Source organism: Salmo salar, chromosome ssa02 (genome assembly GCF_905237065.1).
Source record: "Salmo salar chromosome ssa02, Ssal_v3.1, whole genome shotgun sequence".
NCBI lineage: Eukaryota > Metazoa > Chordata > Actinopteri > Salmoniformes > Salmonidae > Salmo > Salmo salar.
The window spans coordinates 64414964-64430695 of NC_059443.1; positions in this window are offsets into that span (position 1 = coordinate 64414964).

Here is a 15732-nt window from a genome sequence, read left to right on the forward strand (position 1 = left end):
CCTATGAGTTTAGCTGCTATGAGTTTAGCTCCTATGAGTTTAGCTCCTATGAGTTTAGCTCCTATGAGTTTAGCTAATATGAGTATAGCTCCTATGAGTTTAGCTCCTATGAGTTTAGCTCCTATGAGTATAGCTCCTATGAGTTTAGCTCCTATGAGTTTAGCTCCAATGAGTTTAGCTAATATGAGTATAGCTCCTATGAGTTTAGCTCCTATGAGTTTAGCTACTATGAGTATAGCTCCTATGAGGTTAGCTACTATGAGTATAGCTCCTATGAGTTTAGCTCCTATGAGTTTAGCTCCAATGAGTTTAGCTAATATGAGTATAGCTCCTATGAGTTTAGCTACTATGAGTATAGCTCCTATGAGTTTAGCTGCTATGAGTTTAGCTACTATGAGTTTAGCTCCTATGAGTTTAGCTGCTATGAGTATAGCTGCTATGAGTTTAGCTGCTATGAGTTTAGCTCCTATGAGTATAGCTCCTATGAGTTTAGCTACTATGAGTATAGCTCCTATGAGTTTAGCTCCTATGAGTATAGCTACTATGAGTATAGCTCCTATCAGTTAAGCACCTGCAGTTTCAGTTGAAAGCACTCAAATAATGATAACTACAACTAATATTGTAGCAAGGCTGTATCTATCTGGGTGGATTTGCGTGTAGCGTATAAAAAGCAACATGCGGTCTGAAGACAATTCCCCTGAGTCAGGCCTTTTGCCTGCTACCAGATATATATTCTGTTCCATGACCCGTGAGTCCCCAGGGAATAACTTAACCTTGTGCTTCTGCATTAAATTGGTAATATACTTAGAAAAAGTATTAAATAAAATGTACATTACACATATAGCACAATATACATGTAAGAGAGCGTGAGCTGAAGGTAGACCCTTCAGAGCAGAGGCAAGTGTTTAACAAACATTATCACAAACACATGTACATATGATCATTTATATTGCTCTGTCTGTAAAGTCTTTATCTGTTCTAAAAGCTGACATCAAAAGATTGCACGGCAGCCCAGTCCAGTTGAACACCAAACATCCCCAGTCAGATTGGGCCTCCCCCTTCAAAGACTGCATGCCTAACTGACCTCAAAGTTCACAGACAATCAACTCCTTTATGCTCTCTCACCCGTGACAAAAAGAGAGAAGAAACTAGACAAATTGTTGACATTTTCATTTGGGCTCCTGCGGTACTGTGTGAAACCCAAACTGTAGATCAGGAATAATAATAGCAACAAAACCTTAACAGACCACTTCCCTTCACCCCTGACTGAAGAAGAAAGCAGAGAGGATTGTTTTAATGTTAGACCGACAACGTTCTCTCATGCAAAACACTAAACAATCAGCTCAATATAAATGTCCTGAGGAAGAAATCAGAGTTGTTTCGGTGTGGTTTTAATGTTAGATTGTTTTAATGTCAGAGCGACAACGTTCTCTCACGTTCTCTCAACGTTCTTCTTAATACAAATGTCCTGAGACATTGTCAGGAGCCTTTATAGTGTAATTACAGCTACGGTCAATAGGGAGGATTTGCAGGTAATTGGTGTGTGTGTGTGTGTGTGTGTGTGCATCAGTGTGTGCATGCGTTTGTTTGTTTGTGCGTGTGCAGTGGTGTAAAGTACTTAAGTTTAAAAAAAAGTCATCCCTGATCATCCCTACTGCCTCTGATCTGGTGGACTCACTAAACAGAGAACATCCCTGATCATCCCTACTGCCTCTGATCTGGAGGACTCACTAAACAGAGAACATCCCTGATCATCCCTACTGCCTCTGATCTGGTGGACTCACTAAACAGAGAACATCCCTATCATCCCTACTGCCTCTGATCTGGTGACTCACTAACAGAGAACATCCCTATCATCCCTACTGCCTCTTCTGGAGGACTCACTAAACAGAGAACATCCCTGATCATCCCTATTGCCTCTGATCTGGAGGACTCACTAAACAGAGAACATCCCTGATCATCCCTACTGCCTCTGATCTGGTGGACTCACTAAACAGAGGACATCCCTGATCATCCCTACTGCCTCTGATCTGGTGGACTCACTAAACACAAATGCTTGGTTTGTAAATGATGTCTGAGTGTTGGACTGTGGTCCTGGCTATCCGTAAATGAAACAAACAAGAACATTGTGCCATCTGGTTTTCTTAATATAAGGATTTTAAAACGATTTATACTTTTACTTTTGATACGTAAGTATATTTGAGCAATTACATTTACTTTTAATACAAATAGCATTTTACTGGGTAACTTTCATTTTCTATTAAGGTGTCTTTACTTTTACTAAAGTATGACAATTGGATACTTTTCCCACCTCTGTGTGTGTGTCACTGTAACAATATTGATCACAGCTGGTTTGTACAACATGTCCTAATGATGAGTGAAGAGCGAGATGAAATGGAAAAAGTAATCACTGTGCAGGATCACCAAAGTAATCACTGTACAGGATCACCAAAGTGATCACTGTACAGGACCACCAAAGTGATCACTGTACAGGACCACCAAAGTAATCAGTGTACAGGATCACCAAAGTGATCACTGTACAGGACCACCAAAGTAATCAGTGTACAGGATCACCAAAGTGATCACTGTACAGGACCACCAAAGTAATCAGTGTACAGGATCACCAAAGTGATCACTGTACAGGATCACCAAAGTAATCACTGTACAGGACCACCAAAGTGATCACTGTACAGGACCACCAAAGTAATCAGTGTACAGGATCACCAAAGTGATCACTGTACAGGACCACCAAAGTAATCAGTGTACAGGACCACCAAAGTAATCAGTGTACAGGATCACCATATACCAATGACAGTGTACTCATATTAATCTATATGTCTGTACATCTTAACTCCATTAAGTCCACATCATGTAACAAACTAACAAATGACTACATGCTTCATCACATACACACACACACGCAAACACACACGAGCACTCAAACACACACACACACACACACACACATTCACGCAATCACTCACGCCAAGACACATACATAAGCATTCAAGCGCACACACAGATGGGCTCCATGGCCACGTTTCCTCAGCCTCATGTAAACACTATTGTGTGTCTGGTGATAGGAATCAGTACGGCCTAATTGTTTGAGGCAATACTCGCAGTCCTACAGATGGAGAAAGTGACAAACAATACAGTGCAGCGTGTGTGTGTTGTGTGTGTGTGTGTGTGTGTGTGTGTGTGTGTGTGTGTGTGTGTGTGTGTGTGTGTGTGTGTGTGTGTGTGTGTGTGTGTGTGTGTGTGTGTGTGTGTGTGTGTGTGTGTGTGTGTGTGTGTGTGTGTGTGTGTGTGTGTGTGTGACGGCCAGTGGGACAGACGACAGACACGTCTAAGCTCATAACCCCAGATTTATTTGGATGTTATTTTTCCTGGTTGTCTTGGAGTCTGGCTATTCTTCTTCAAACAGAACAAAATGCATTAGTTATGATGGGGTGAACTCCCATTAGGTGAGAGTCCATTTAGCTCTGGAATTTAGGCCAATATATAGAAAGACTAAGGCAATTTGAGAGCTGGGTGAATGTGCCAAATGCTATGATTTTGATTAGATAGGACTTTTATAGGAGATGGAGCCCAGAACAATTACTCATACAGGTAGACTGTAATATTTATCATTGTATTTCATATCTGGTCCCTGTAATCGTCAGGGAGAATCTAAACGAACATTGCACTTACTAAATGTTGGTTAGTATTATCAATAGAATTGCAGTACAGGGAAATATGTCAATCTACACAATTATGTCTCCACTCAGTCATAATAGTGATTTAGCTGGGATGTAACGACGCCATAGAAGAGCTGAACGTCAGTCGATGTCGACGGTCACACATCACTTCTTTCCCAGGATGCACCTGGCCGGAAGGGGGTCGAACGGACGCAGGGGACAGCTGATTCCTGTGCACACTTCCTGGCAGCAGAGGAGGGGAGATGGTGTGTGTGTGTGTGTGTGTAGGGGGGGTCGTAAGGGCGTTGGTGAGGCCTTCGGTCCTTTCCATACAGGATATATCTACCACAGCCACAGGTGTGAAAGCAGTGGACCACCAACGCCCATCACTCACACACACCACCCATGCAGCGGAATCTCACTGCACTGAGAAGCCCATGTTTCTGACTGGCTGGGAAGGGCAGCGAGGGAGGGGGGAGAGTTAGAGAGGGTGAAGTACTATAGCAACTCAGTTATAGTTGGAGAATGGCTGTTGGAATGATACAAGATGATTGTTTCCTTTAACAGCAGATACCACGGTTAAGACAAAGTTCATGTTCACAGCCACAAAGCAAAAGCGGTAACTTCCATTTCTGGATATTTCAAATCGTTAAAGCATTAACCATAGTTAAAGCATTAAATAAGGTGTAATGCATTTTCAACCCACCAATTGGTAAGTGGTACATGGGACCTATCCTCACAGCCATGGTCTCTGCTACAATCAACTTCCCTATATGACCCTTGACCCCTCGGCAAGTCCTCATCCTCATTCTATTATGTGCTCATCCCACTTCCCCTTTTGGCAAAGCCACCACAGACACTTCCAAAAGGAGAAACTACAATGGCTGAGTGGGTTAGGGGTTGTGTGTGTGTGTGTGCAGACATGCGTCCGTGCTTGTCATTGTGTGAATGTGTGTGTGTGTCTGTATTCTTGCGAGCAAGTTTTCCGTCTGCTTATCTGCGTGCACGTGTGTTAATGTCTGTGCAAGCACGTCTGTGTGTGTGCAAGTACGTGTGTGTGTGTGTGTGTGTGTGTGAGTGTGTAATCCCCCAGGGTCACGATGACACTGTGTACCACAACAGAGTATCTTCTTCCTCTCTCCACTCATATTCCCCATCAACAGCACGGGCATGGTCCAAATTCCACTCGAAATGGGTTCCGGCGTTCCGGGTTCATTCAGTGTGACTGACGATGAAGCCGCGGGCGGTGAGCCATGTTTGTCGAAACCTCTGCAAAATAGGAAATACCGCCACATCACTTTTCCACACTCACACAATTTTCCCAAATAACTTGTTCCCATGTGATGGTTAACCAACACTACTCAACTCGTGTTCAGTCTCTGTACAGTTCCCAAATACAACCTCTAGGTGGAGACATAGGTCTGAGGTAACCTACAGACAAAGCTGGCACCACTTCAGTTCAAGTCCTCCTGGTAATTCCCGGTGCAGTTCTCCAAGTTCACCACATGGGGGTGCTGTTCTGGTATTCCCCCAGCCTCAGCTCTCCTCTCCTCTGCTCTGCCTCTCTGCTGGTGGGCTGCTGGCTCAGTTCTATAGTGCTGTGAGAGAGTGGGTGGTCCAGGCCAGGTGGAAGAGAGAAGGATTATCACCATGCCTGCCTGCACTCACAAAAAGAGAGGGAGGGAGGGAAAAGAGAATGAACAGAGAGAGAGAGAGAGGGAGGAAAGAAGGAGGGAGAGAGAACTAATATGTTCTGCCTGAGATAGACATCTGCCACCCAGATGTGAACAACTTCATGGAATGAAATGAAAAGTAAAAAGGATGTTGGCCATGATGTTGAAGAACTGGAGTTCAGTCTCTCTCTCTCTCTCTCTCTCTCTCTCATCCCTTCTTCCACCCACCTCCCAAGGGTTCATTGATCTACTTGAATGTGATGAATAAGGAAGACAACCTGTCTAAACATGGAGATGGTGATGAAGAGGGAGAATGTACAGTATGTACCATGGTGATAGATGTGATGGTGATGAAGAGGGAGAATGTACAGTATGTACCATGGTGATAGATGTGATGGTGATGAAGAGGGAGAATGTACATTATGTACCATGGTGATAGATGTGATGGTGATGAAGAGGGGGAATGTACAGTATGTACCATGGGGATAGACGTGATGGTGATGACAAGGGAGAATGTACAGTATGTACCATGGTGATAGATGTGATGGTGATGAAGAGGGAGAATGTACAGTATGTACCATGGTGATAGATGTGATGGTGATGAAGAGGGAGAATGTACAGTATGTACCATGGTGATAGATGTGATGGTGATGACGAGGGAGAATGTACAGTATGTACCATGGTGATAGATGTGATGGTGATGAAGAGGGGGAATGTACAGTATGTACCATGGGGATAGATGTGATGGTGATGACGAGGGAGAATGTACAGTATGTACCATGGGGATAGATGTGATGGTGATGAAGAGGGGGAATGTACAGTATGTACCATGGTGATAGATGTGATGGTGATGACGAGGGAGAATGTACAGTATGTACCATGGGGATAGACGTGATGGTGATGAAGAGGGGGAATGTACAGTATGTACCATGGGGATAGACGTGATGGTGATGAAGAGGGAGAATGTACAGTATGTACCATGGGGATAGATGTGATGGTGATGAAGAGGGAGAATGTACAGTATGTACCATGGGGATAGATGTGATGGTGATGAAGAGGGAGAATGTACAGTATGTACCATGGTGATAGATGTGATGGTGATGAAGAGGGAGAATGTACAGTATGTACCATGGTGATAGATGTGATGGTGATGAAGAGGGAGAATGTACAGTATGTACCATGGTGATAGATGTGATGGTGATGAAGAGGGAGAATGTACAGTATGTACCATGGGGATAGATATGATACACTGTAGAAGAACAGGGCTATCGATACTGTAATCATCAAGGACGACCACAATTTTCAGTCTGTCCTTCCCAGTCACCACACATATCCATGTGTGTGCATTCTGCTGTCTATCTGTTGACGTATCTTACAGTGGGTGAAGCCTGTGTTTAACATGCTCTACATGGGTGCTTCAGGGCTCTTAGCCTTGTAAACCCAGGATGAAAGCTGCAGCCAAATTAATCAAAATAAAGCCTAACAGGGAAAAGAAGTGGCCTGTAACACAGCATTAGATTGTAATTGCACTTTTAAATGATAAAAAACAATCTCTGTTTTGGTGGTCCTGGCTATCGTACAATTTATAAAACAAAACGGTCAGTGTGTGTGTGTGTGTGTGTGTGTGTGTGTGTGTGTGTGTGTGTGTGTGTGTGTGTGTGTGTGTGTGTGTGTGTGTGTGTGTGTGTGTGTGTGTGTGTGTGTGTGTGTGTGTGTGTGTGTGTGTGTGTGTGTGTGTGTGTGTGTGTGTGTGCAGGGCAGCGGTCCATACAAGGCTCTGGCATGCATTGAGACAAAGGTTAATAACTTTATTTATAAAACATTTTTCATTTCCACATGTTTCTCATAGTTGGCTGAAACGGCCCAATAAATAACCTGTACTCAGAATGAGAGATTTAGTTCAACCTGTATGCCGAGAAAATACAACATCATGGATTACCCTCTAACCCCATTCACTATCCCTATTCATATCTCTCTACATGTACACACACACACGCACACACACACACACACACACACACACACACACACACACACACACACACACACACACACACACACACACACACACACAAACACACACACACACAGCCAGGAAGGTGTGTGTGTTACCTGTAACTATTAAAGTTTATATGTGGTAACGTTCTTGGTTATAGGGTGTTATTAGTTTTATTCACGTTGGCCTCGTAATGGGGAGTTGTTTTTGCTCCGGCTGTATAAAAGGGCTGTAAAACAACACCTTTCCATCCCCTTTTTGAGTGAGAAACCAGGGAAGAGAACAGACCTCCACAAAGCAGAGTTGAATGTGTTAGATGAATGTTTTTCCTAGCCACCGTGCTTCTACATCTGCATTGCTTGCTGTTTGGGGTTTTAGGCTGGGTTTCTGTACAGCACTTTGTGACATCAGCTGATGTAAAAAGGGCTTTATAAATACATTTGATTGTTAAAAAGCAAATGTTCAGTTGTTATTAACTTTCGTAGTTGTCTAATTACAAGTCATTCACTCATTGACTCAGTTTTGCTAAAAGCCATATTCCATTATTAACCTTATATTTATTCAACTTCATTCATTGACTCGATCTCACTTCAACGTGGCAGGATCTTTTCATCAGTATGAAATACTATGATACATTATGTAAATGACAGCCCACTTCATAAACGATTGAATATGAATCTTGAGTCATCTGTACAGGCTCAATACAGGCCTCTGAGCCTTAGTCCTGCCCTGCTTTACTCAAGCACAGCAAAGCCTCTGTTAAGTAGACCACTGTCAGTCAGCAACCAGACAGAGCTGGGATGCACTTCACACACTAGGAAATACAAGAAAAGGGGGAAACCAGAGAGAGAGAGAAAAGCCTGACTCGTTCACAAAACACAACACATGAGCCGAGTTGAAAGACATAAGAGCCTGAATGGATTTGTATTGAATGACCATATGGAGACCAGGCTTGTAGCAGGGTTATAATCACATGAGTCAAATTACAATGTGGTGCAAGTAGTTTCATTTCAGGGTTGTGTGTGTGTGTGTGTGTGTGTGTGTGTGTGTGTGTGTGTGTGTGTGTGTGTGTGTGTAGAAAGATTCCTAGTCATGACTTTGATTGACAGATGGATTGGCGGTGCGTGGGGGAGTTCTGCGTGACTTATAATGTAGCAACACTTCTTATAATGTAGCAACCCTTCTTATAATGTAGCAACACTTCTTATAATGTAGCAACACTTCTTATAATGTAGCAACACTTCTTATAATGTAGCAACCCTTCTTATAATGTAGCAACCCTTCTTATAATGTAGCAACACTTCTTATAATGTAGCAACACTTCTTATAATGTAGCAACACTTCTTATAATGTAGCAACCCTTCTTATAATGTAGCAACACTTCTTATAATGTAGCAACACTTCTTATAATGCAGCAACCCTTCTTATAATGCAGCAACCCTTCTTATAATGTAGCAACCCTTCTTATAATGTAGCAACCCTTCTTATAATGTAGCAACACTTCTTATAATGCAGCAACCCTTCTTATAATGTAGCAACCCTTCTTATAATGTAGCAACCCTTCTTATAATGTAGCAACATTTCTTATAATGTAGCAACACTTCTTATAATCTAAGGCCCATCTGTCAACTCTATAGTGTGTTTTAAATATCTGCCCTTTATGACAACTTTGTGTTTGTTGAAATGTGCTGCAAAGTTGCTTTATGGTCTAAGTTACACACATGCTGTACATACAGGTCTAGTATATTACCACCCTGTACATACAGGTCCAGTATATTACCACCCTGTACATACAGGTCCATTATATTACCACACTGTTCCCTACAGGTCCAGTATATTACCACGCTGTACATACAGGTCCAGTATATTACCACACTGTACATACAGGTCCAGTATATTACCACACTGTACATACAGGTCCAGTATATTACCACGCTGTACATACAGGTCCAGTATATTACCACGCTGTACATACAGGTCCAGTATATTACCACACTGTACATACAGGTCCAGTATATTACCACACTGTACATACAGGTCCAGTATATTACCACGCTGTACATACAGGTCCAGTATAATACCACGCTGTACATACAGGTCCAGTATATTACCACGCTGTACATACAGGTCCAGTATATTACCACGCTGTACATACAGGTCCAGTATATTACCACACTGTACATACAGGTCCAGTATATTACCACGCTGTACATACAGGTCCAGTATATTACCACACTGTACATACAGGTCCAGTATATTACCACACTGTACATACAGGTCCAGTATATTACCACGCTGTACATACAGGTCTAGTATATTACCACACTGTACATACAGGTCCAGTATATTACCATGCTGTACATACAGGTCCAGTATATTACCACACTGTACATACAGGTCTAGTATATTACCACACTGTACATACAGGTCCAGTATATTACCATGCTGTACATACAGGTCCAGTATATTACCACACTGTACATACAGGTCCAGTATATTACCATGCTGTACATACAGGTCTAGTACATTACCACCCTGTACATACAGGTCCAGTATATTCACATGCAAACACATCTGTGCCAATCACCCTAATATCTTTCTTACATATGTTGCATACAGTACGGCAGTAAACACTGACACAATGAATTGCTCAGAACACCTCAACATCCCCATCCTAGGCCTTTTCAGATTAAGGAACAGAAGGACAGAGAGTGGGAGGAAGGAGAGGAAGGAGAGGAAGAGGAGGAAGGGGAGGAAGGAGAGGAAGAAGGAGAGGAAGGAAAGGAAGGAGAAGGAGAGGAAGGAAAGGAAGAGGAGGAAGAAGGAGAGGAAGAGGAGGAAGGGGAGTACCTAGAGGAAGCCCTCTACCTGCTGTCTGCCACAGAGGATGATCAGCATGAAGCCGTGAGGCTCAGCCACCTTGTACTCTCACCAAACATGGGATCAATGTACCCTTCCTTGGTTAGCTCCACACCCTACAACATACATAGCTATGACGGAAGTTCTTTACCATGCAGATCATTTTGATTGACGAGGAATGATAACAGTGAATTTGATTGTAATTATGATGCAGTATTAAAACTATGAGAGCTAATAAAGAGAGCTAATAGAGAGAGCTAGCAGAGAGAGCTAAAATGAATAATATGCATATCAATCTCTCCTGGCTCAAAGTGGAGGAGAGATTGACGTCATCACTACTTGTATTTATGAGCGGTATTGACATGCTGAATGCACATGTCTGTCTAAACTACTGGCACACAGCTCAGACACCCATGCATACCTCACAAGACATGCCACAGTAAGTCTAGAACAGACTATGTGTAACCGATGTGAAATGGCTAGTTAGTTAGCGGTGGTGCGCACTAATAGCATTTCAATCAGTGACGTCACTCGCTCTGAGACTTGAAGTAGGGTTTCCCCTTGCCGCGGCTTTTGTGGCGCGATGGGTAACGATGCTTTGTGGGTGTCAGTTGTTGATGTGTGCAAGGGTCCCTGGTTCGAGCCCGGGATGAGGGCGAAGAGATTTACATATGGGAGGCACAGAGTATTACATAGAGCCATTACTACATGGAACTCCATTCCACATCTAGTAACTGATGCAAGCAGTAACATTTGATTTAAAAAACGGATAAAAAAACCACCTTATGACTGTGAAGCAACAGAAACATAGGCACAGACACATGCATACACACACACACAGACGATAACATACGCACTATACACACACATACATATGGATTTAGTACTGTAGATATGTGGTAGTGGTGGCCTTGGTACACAGTGTGTTGTGAAATCTCTGAATGTATTGTAATGTTTTTAAAATTGTATAAACTGCCTTAAATTTGCTGGACCCCAGGAAGAGTAATGGGGATCCATAATAAATACAAATTGTCATGCCTGCCCTCGCTCCCCCTCCCTGGCGCTCGAAGGCGCCAGGCTCCCCAGCATTATGCATTCCTGCCACCATCATTACCCACACCTGCCGACACGCGCATCAGTGATTATTGGACTCACCTGGACTCCATCACCTCTGTCATTACCTCCCCTATATCTGTCTGGTTCCCCACTCTGTTCACCATGAATTGTCGTTTGTCGTTAATTACCCGTGTGCTGACACTGTTCCTGTTTTGTTACCTGTCTGTTCCTGAATAAATGTTGACTCCCCGTACCTGCTTCTCATCTCTAGCGTCGGTCATTACACAAATACAAATACCAGCAATGCATTCTGTATTCCAAAAATGCTACTAATCTGGTCTACTGTAGCTAATGATGCTAGGCCTAATGTAGCTAATGATGCTAGGCCTAATGTAGCTAATGATGCTAGGCCTACTGTAGCTAATGATGCTAGGCCTACTGTAGCTAATGATGCTAGGCCTACTGTAGCTAATGATGCTAGGCCTACTGTAGCTAATGATGCTAGGCCTACTGTAGCTAATGATGCCAGGCCTACTGTAGCTAATGATGCCAGGCCTACTGTAACTAATGATGCCAGGCCTACTGTAGCTAATGATGCTAGGTCTACTGTAGCTAATGATGCTACGTCTACTGTAGCTAATGATGCCAGGCCTACTGTAGCTAATGATGCCAGGCCTACTGTAGCTAATGATGCCTGGTATACTGTAGCTAATGATGCTAGGCCTACTGTAGCTAATGATGCTAGGCCTACTGTAGCTAATGATGCTAGGTCTACTGTAGCTAAATGAGTGGTGTGACAGCTGTGAAAGCAGGCGAACTATCAGTGAATAAAATATGAACATTGGAAAGGAGCGAGAGAGAGAATCTCTTCATGCACGTTTACTAGACCAAATAATAATTCCACCAGGGTGGTCCGGCAGTGCGGTATGTGGGATCGTCAATACGACCCCGGAAATCATCCTAGCAATCCCCCTGCTGCCATCTGTGTAACTGGCTGGACCCACAAGGCTGGGGAAGGGGGGAAGGAGGAGAGGGTGGGAGTAACAAGTCCTCCTCTAAAATAACAAAGCTACCATTGACACTGACGTTCCCTCCCCCACTGGTCTGGCTGACTCGCCCTTTCTCCCCCCTACCTCTCCCCCTCTCTGGGTTGAGGAAATGTGGTTCAGGTATTGAGGCGTGTTGGCTTCAAGGAATAGGTCTAAGTTGCCCTGTACTGTAAATGCTAGTCTTAGGTCAGTTTTGCATTTCCTCCAGAAATGGTTAAGGTTAGGACTTGGGGAGTGAAGCTGATTCTAGATCTGTAGCACTGTGTTGCCCTGTCTGAACGCACCCTCCACTGTAGCGTCTACAATTAAAACACTGTAAAAGCACTCCTTCTCCTTCTCTCTCTCTCCCTCAGTCCTGCTTTGGGTCTCCAGCACCTGTCAGCTCTGGTTTTATGAGCACTGGAGGCAGAGCTGGACACAGCAGGGAGAGGAGAAAGAGAGAGGTAGGGATGGCAGGGGCATGTTTATGATTTTATGGGCTGTAGGACGGCACACAGCACAGCGCAGTCTGTCCAGCCCCCAAACACTCCTGAACATACTGAGAAACTCTTTATTTCGATTTTCATCTCTCCCCCCCCCCTCAACCCTGGGCACAGGAGACTACCACTAGCCTGCTTCAATCTCGGTAACACTTTATTTGGATAGTCTGTAGAGCATCTACAGATGGACTATCAGTTACATTTCAACTATCTACTAACCCTAAGCCTAGCTCTAACCTTAACCCTTATCCTCACCCTAAACTTAACACTTACGCTCATCCTTATTCTAAACCTAACCTTAGCAAGCAGTTGCTTATCAACAGATGGTTTGTTGATAGTATGACATAGTATGACAATCTCTAGAGCATCTACAGAGGGACTATCCGGACTATCCAAATAAAGTGTGGACTCAATCTCAGACTTCAACATGTTCCACCCAGACAGATCACAACTACCCTAAGTGTCTGAGAACCTAATGAATTGTTCTGTACTATTCCAGATCTGGAGCGAGAGTCCTTCAGCCCACGAAGGAAGAAAAGACAACTGGAGATCCAGCAGCTTTTTCTAATTAAAAGCCTGGCTATGCTGCCCCAGCCAAAAGCCACAAATAACAACCCTCCAGCAGCAGAGAATTAGGAACCATTTTGTGTTTGCTATATAAAAAAAGGAACAGGAGAGGAGGAGGATGCAGCTTACACCAGGGACCACCAACACAGTGAGCTAGCTAGCTAGCGCTGGGCTGGATGAACAGCATATTCACTGCACAGCCGACTGGGTGGCATAGACCTATAATACAGATATGAACTACAGCAGAGAGCAGACTGGCAGAGGAGAGAGAGAGAGAGAGAAAGAAGGCGAGAGAAAGAGAGAGAGAGAAAGAGAGAAAGAGAAAGAGAGAGGGGGGGCTCAGGGGAGAGACAAGGAGGTGAGAGTTTGGATAGAAAGATAAGCAGGAGACAAGGAGAGAAGAGAGAAGAAGGAAGTGAGGAGCAGTAGGAAAGAAAAGCAGAGACACAACACACACATACACACCAGTCCACCCTGCCTCATACACCAAGGTGGCACAGGGAGAGCAGCATAGCTGTGTGTTTCTAACACCAAGTCAACAGTTTTTTCCATTAAAAAAGGCTGATCCGAACCAAATACCCCTACATCTACAAATCACACTAGACCTGGGTAGTATCTGGGTAGTATCTGGATATCTGGGTAGCATCAAACCCCATAGTACGTGGTCTGATATGCAGAGCTACTTTTCTTTCCTACAGTTCTGTCAATCTGTCTTTCCTCTAAGAAGTAAATGGCTGGTGCTGTTTGTTGACCTGGAAACTGGGGTTTGTGACTGATGTGTGGTAGAGATGGGTATGTGCACGCACACACACGCACACACACACACACACACACACACACACACACACGTACGTACACACATGTACACACACACACACACACACACGTACACACACACGTACACACACACACACACACACACGTACACACACGCACACACACACGTACACACACTACACACACACGTACACACACACGTACACACACACGCACACACACAGATTGATATGTGTTGGATCGGTTGAGGGGTAAAGTCATGGCATCTGGCTGTCTCTGTGACATCACGTAGCGAGTCTAAACATAGCAGAGAAAATAGAGCTATTTGGACTTTTATTTTTTCCTGCTTTTGTTGTGGTCCTATTTCTAGCTAGGAGATAATTGGAAACATTCGGTGCATCACATCTCTAAAAGTAATACAAGAGAATCTGGGACCATATTCATAAAATGTCTCTGAGTGCTGATGTAGGATCAGTTTTGCCGTTGCAACACGCCTTTTATATCATAATGAATAAGATTATATGGACAAGGGGGACCTGATTCTAGATCAGCACTTCTATTCTGAGATGCTTTTTGAATACAGGTCCTGGGTAAGAACATTGCGGTCAAAGTTATTTCAACAGAATAGGATGGAAGGATTTTACACTTATGTGGTAAGAATGGAATTTTTGCACTTACTTCAAAGAGTTCTAAACTACCTGGTACTTAACGGCACATAGGAGTGGTTGTTTCAGTAAAACACAAAGATCCAAATGTAATTATAGGTAATTATGATGGAATTTCTCAGTAACCAGATAAATACCTGACTGTAAAATCAAAGCCACTCTTTGTCACCACCATCACCATTGTTAAACTCTCTTTCTCTCTGTTACTCTTCAGATTTTCCCTTTTTCAAACATCTCTCTCTCCTTCACTTGATTCCCTGTCCTCTACTAAACTCCTTTCTGGCACCATCATCTGTGTCCTTGTTCTCCTGAAACTCAGAAGCTCCACACAAACATTTCTGCACGTGCACACACTTTCTCTCTCTCTCTCTCCCCATCTATCCCTTCCTCCCTTCATCTCTCTCGTTCTCTGTGGATGCATGGCTGAAGTGTGAGCTCATAGGCCTTCTGGGTGGCACTCCTGCTATATGTCACTGTCATCTGCTGCCACGAGGGGGGTCCCCTTTTCCAAATACACACTCCTTCATATCGCCCGCCATGCGCGCTCAGGGGCCTTTAAAACACAGTGCAGAGTTGAGTTTTAAATGGGGCGCACGGGTGACGTGCACCCACGCACGTGCACAAACACGCGCGCGCACAAACACAGACACACACACACACACACAGAGAGAACAGTTAAACAGAGGCAGGGGAACGGGTAAGGAGAAAAAGGTATAATTGATTAAAAGCCCAATATGATGGTGTGTGTCAGGAAAAGCAAACTGCTCAAAGAGATGACCAATGACGGAAAGTGGAGAGGTTTTGTGTGTTCCGATGCTCAGCAATCCAATAACACTAGGATTTATAACAGGAGATCAAATGCTCCAAAACACATGTTCATCCATCCCCAAAAATCAATGACCCCCATCCACAAATGTATGTATTAATAGTATCC